The sequence below is a fragment of the Triticum aestivum genome, chromosome 3D, assembly GCF_018294505.1.
Source record: "Triticum aestivum cultivar Chinese Spring chromosome 3D, IWGSC CS RefSeq v2.1, whole genome shotgun sequence".
In the NCBI taxonomy this organism is placed as follows: domain Eukaryota; kingdom Viridiplantae; phylum Streptophyta; class Magnoliopsida; order Poales; family Poaceae; genus Triticum; species Triticum aestivum.
Window position 1 is genome coordinate 32178870 of NC_057802.1, and position 4771 is coordinate 32183640.

At 43.0% G+C, this 4771-nt stretch overlaps 1 long non-coding RNA gene across 8 annotated transcripts; it reads left to right on the forward strand.

Moving 5' to 3' along the window:
* The first annotated feature begins 239 nt into the window (after positions 1-239).
* On the forward strand, positions 240-4466 carry LOC123077130 (uncharacterized). Of its 8 annotated transcripts, XR_006436435.1 has the most exons (8): positions 240-659; positions 909-1018; positions 1106-1477; positions 1640-1734; positions 1824-1847; positions 1980-2258; positions 2722-2921; positions 4142-4465. It is a non-coding gene; the product is annotated as an uncharacterized lncRNA (long non-coding RNA). The 8 variants fall into 8 exon arrangements; XR_006436432.1 differs by having other exon boundaries at positions 1106-1734; positions 4142-4466; XR_006436431.1 differs by having other exon boundaries at positions 1106-1734; positions 1824-2258; positions 4142-4466.
* The last annotated feature ends 305 nt before the right edge of the window (positions 4467-4771 follow it).

Here is a 4771-nt window from a genome sequence, read left to right on the forward strand (position 1 = left end):
TGCACCAAGTTTATGAGCCATGATGAGCCGTTTCTACTCGATATCATGATGTTGAAAGAGAGATGGACCCGTTGCAACGCACGGGCCTTTTGCTAGTAATAGTAAAGCATGGTTTGAGCTGTTGGGTTCACTGTCGCGGCATTTTTACACAAAGGTCCCTATATTTTCTGGCAATTAAACCCGCAGTCCAATATTAATCTGCCGACAGAAGAAAAAACGGTTCGCTGAAAAAAGGAACCCGTACGCATCTGCCTCCTCAACTCGAACCCTCGCCTTTGCCCATGCCGAGCCCTCGCCGCCGCCACACCTCAGCCCCCTCGCCGCCACTGCAGCACCTCAGCCCGCTCGCCGCCCCGGTCGCCGCGGTCGCACCTCAGCCCGCTGGCCGTCCCCGCCTCCGCGGTCGCACCTCTGCCCGCTCGCCGCCCCCGTCGCAACCCAACGCCCCCCTCCCCCACCCCCCTCCAATGGATGCCGCCCCAACTACCTCATCCAATAGGACGCCGGCCGCGGCGTCACAGCTTCTTCAACGTATGCCTCACAATGGGGCTCGCTGTGCTGCTGGCGGACAGCCGCGGCCTCGCTGGTGTGGTGCGGGATTTCCAGATCACCCGGCGGCTGGGGTTGGAGGATGGCGTTCCCACAACTCCTCATCGGGGGTGAGCGCGGCATGGAGCAGCAAGCCCATAGCTCCCTCAACCATCATGCTATTCTCTTCTTGTTATTCATCCTGAATCTATCGTGCACATACAGTACATGCTTATGTACTGTCTCAATGATTATCCTTTTTTTTTAGGATTCAACTTGCGTTTTGTGCAATGTCATATACTCAATCAACAAATTCTCAGTTTTTTTCTGCGGGATTTGTGTTTGTTCGGATGCTTAGGTCGATTGCGTGTTTTATGCAGTTCCATAGGGGCTGCAGGTGCAGCTGCATCAAGCGAATTGGCCGACGGCGTGCAATGCATAGACAAAGCAGAAGTCAGTATGGAGCAAATACGAGTTCGGTTGCTCTTCTGTACGACTACTACATTTAAATTTGGATAGCTATTTCTCTAAATGTAGCCAGGGCACTGGATTCATTTTCTTTTCTTTCTTTTTTCAGGACAATTTCACTTTGATTTTGTTGTTAGTGACTGATTGAGGCGTCACTCCCACCACGGCGGTGACGGCAACCTTCCCCCTCCAGCCACTGTGGCCGCAGCGTACCGCTCCAACGCCATCTGACACAACCGTCTTGTGGTGGAGGAGGGCCACCTCGAGCACATCGGGAAGCGGTGAGCGTGTTCGCCACATGTTCTGCCGAGTCATCGATGTCATTTTCTAGGTTTGTGAGTGCACTGTCTGGTGCTTCTTTTTACGGTGTCCGTCAACACAAGCACAGCGTGTTCCAAGTATTAACTGAGAGAGTGTGCTCCCATTGGGTTCTGTGGCCGGTGAGGCATAACTGGAAGTTTCTCTGATGGTCGACAACAAGGTACCCCACTGCTTGAATATTTACATGGTTAATGTGAGTTGAATCATCAAAGGTCTGCGCGTTGGTAATGGTTGAAAAATTCATTGCATTAGAGAAAACTGAACGGTCTATCAGTTCTCTAATAATACATATTACAGAATGTACCTTTCTATTCGATCGTAGGATCACTGCACAACAGGCTTTGGAGCAGGCTCTGATTCACGGAGAACTCCCCAGCAACCTCACCTTTTGTGGATTTTAGATGGATATTGAATCCAGTAAGCCTCCAATAGATAAACAAAGTCAATTTTCTGTTGGTAGTTTGCATGAAAGGGTTCTAGCTAATTTATGATTGTGCCTACAACAGACTACATCTGCCTGAAGATTTGAGGTGTGACTCAAATTTCGTGCTGTTAGAAATCAACAATGGAGATTTCAGTTTTTTTCATGTATATTCGTATGGATTTCAAGTTTAACGAATCATAAAATTTTATTCTATAATCAGATCTTGGTATGTTTTCAGATTTTTCAGAGAAGAAAGAAGTCTAGAGGCGTGGACGTATATTTTTAGGGGGGAATCAAGTCTGCAGAATATACACTAATTTGAGGAATTCAGATGTTACCCATGGTCATACAGGGAAAGTGTGAAGCACTCTAGACAATTTTCCGCATTTCTCATCCAAGAAACCGTTACATTTATGATCTTTTCTATAGAAGAAGGAAGGATATATCTAAGGAGCTATATGAATTTTGCCTGGACCAGGATTATGCAGACCGTAATCTGATTACTAAGTGGAAAAAGGTTAGTTGCCTCAGCTTCATATCATTTGAGCTAGGGACCAAGACGGATGAGGTTGATTTGGCTTGATCATGCCAAAGAAATTTACTTCTTTTTCGGAAAATGAAAGCATGTTTTAGAAGTTCAGGGTTAAGTTACCAAATCTGAGCTTTATAGCAAAGCAAAGAGAATCAAGAGAACCAGAGTAGGATAATAAAGGTTCACATGGATGTAGTAATATGTCACTATCAGCTAGCTCAAGTATGTATGACTTGTAGGATAATACAGGTTCACATATATGTAGTAATCTGTCACTATCAACTAGCTCTAATTGAAATTCTTGGAGCAGTTTCATTTGCAAATAGACCAGCTACACGGGCACACACATACACCCTAATTGAGATATCATATTACTTACATGATGTGGGTTATTCAGGTTATTATGATAAATTTTTTGACTGATCATTGTACACTGACAAATGGCTAGGCTTCCTTTAGATCCAATGTACTCCAAGGCATTGATAGTGTCTACCGAATTCAAGTGCTTGGAAGGAATGTTGATTGATGTTCGTAGCTACACTTGTCTGCAATGAGACGACGTACAGGAGCAATAAGAAGGATCTGATGATGTACTTATGGGCTGCCGAGCAGAACCACAAATAGCCGTGTCTCCTTTGCTGCATCAAGGTCAGGAACCTCCAGATTCATTGCTTCTTGGTCTTTATTTTGTTGGTAAATAAATCGTAGTGCAGTGAATAACATAGAATGGATCAGAGGGACTTGAGATTTTTTTATGTTAGGTGAATAACAGAATTTTTTCTTTCACATAGCATTCTGTTTTTCTATTCCAAACGTGCTTGCCAATGTGCTCTTTATCGAACAATCTTTTGGCCTTCAAAGTTTAGAACCACTGTTTGTCACAGTTTTTTAGATCGGTTGTAGATTTTATTGACCCCCTCACCTAAACGTGGAATTGAGTGATTTTTTTTACTTTCAAAAGCTTAAGTCAAAACCATATGGAGAAAAAATTATTAAAAATTTGGTAAAAAATTCAGAGGATAAATTGAAGAGAGAAGTTTCATTGTCCCTGTTTTGGAGCTTATATTTTTGTTATCGAGAGCTAGGTTTGTTGTTCCTTTTGTGCAATTAAGCTCGTGCCGCTGGAACCATGTGTACATTTAATCAAGGCATCGGGGTCTACAGATCTTGTTACGACACGAAAAATGTTTGATGATTATCATTGCAGACGCCCTCAAGCTCAGGAATACTCTTACTATGTCTTTGATTCTGTTAAAGACCCAATATATGAGGTGCTGCCTCTCTTGATGCTGAGCTATTTAGAATTTGGTATTTCACATATTTTTTTGTCTGGCCAGTAAATTGAACAAACATAACTGCAGGCCATCTGCTCCTGCGCAATGAAACTATTTCAAAATTCATATTGTGTTTGACACCCTGAACCACTTTATTAGATAACAGATTATAACTTCCACTTCTTTTTTATGCTGGACCATGATGAATCAACAATTCATTAGATAAAAAATTTAATCCCTGGAGAAAATCAGAGTATTTATCGACTATATATGCTCTATGGATGTCGACAAATTTGATTGCAGGGGCTAGCTATGCTTCATTTCAAGCTACTGTAATAACACTTGCTGGTTAGTTACCTCTGATCCTAGCAAGTGAAATTAGAACTGATACATCTACAGGATTGTTGTTTGAGTCGCACAGATTGACACATGTATGAATAAGTTTCAGTTTTAGATTGGTGTACTGATCATGGCTATGTTGTGGAAGAGTTTTTGCAGGCAGTGTTCGAAAGTAGCATACTTCCGTTCTCTGTAAATTGGTACTAGATAAAAAGGATGTTCCATTTTCTGTAAATTGATAGAAAATGGATGCAGGTGTGACCTTGGGGAAGAAAGAGCCGGACAGCAAATGAAAGACTGAGAGGACCAGGGATTCTTCTTTGCCGGTGGTAAGGTGGAGACCCCTGCTTAGGGAACATGTTGCGTACATCCTCGCTGCTTTTCTTCTTTCAGTTTTAGATACTTTCCAGCAGGCGTGTACCTATCTTGCTATGTACTGAATTCTTTGCAACTATATTGCAAACTGTATTAGGAGACAGATAATCAGGAAGATATATAATGTGTGTGTGTATTAATTAATTATTACCATCTCCTAGCTAGCTTGACGTGAAAGATCGAGGCAATTTTTTACTGTATGGATGTTGTGTCGCTGGTTTGTTGTCATGTTTCACGGACACTTTGTTTTTCATTTTCGGGACTTCATGTGAGTTTGGGCCGTGGCTCCCTCAAATCAAGTGGGATCAACACTCCCTAAGGCCTTGTTTGACAGGAAGGGATTGTGGAGGTTTGGAGAGGAGAGGATTCCAGGGGATTTGGTGAATCCCCCTCTTCCACCCAACCCCTTTGAAACCTCAAATCCCCCTGCAACCACACATCCCTCAAATCCCCCTCCATACAGAACACTGTTTGACAGGGAGGGATTTTCATATTGAACTAAAATGGTGT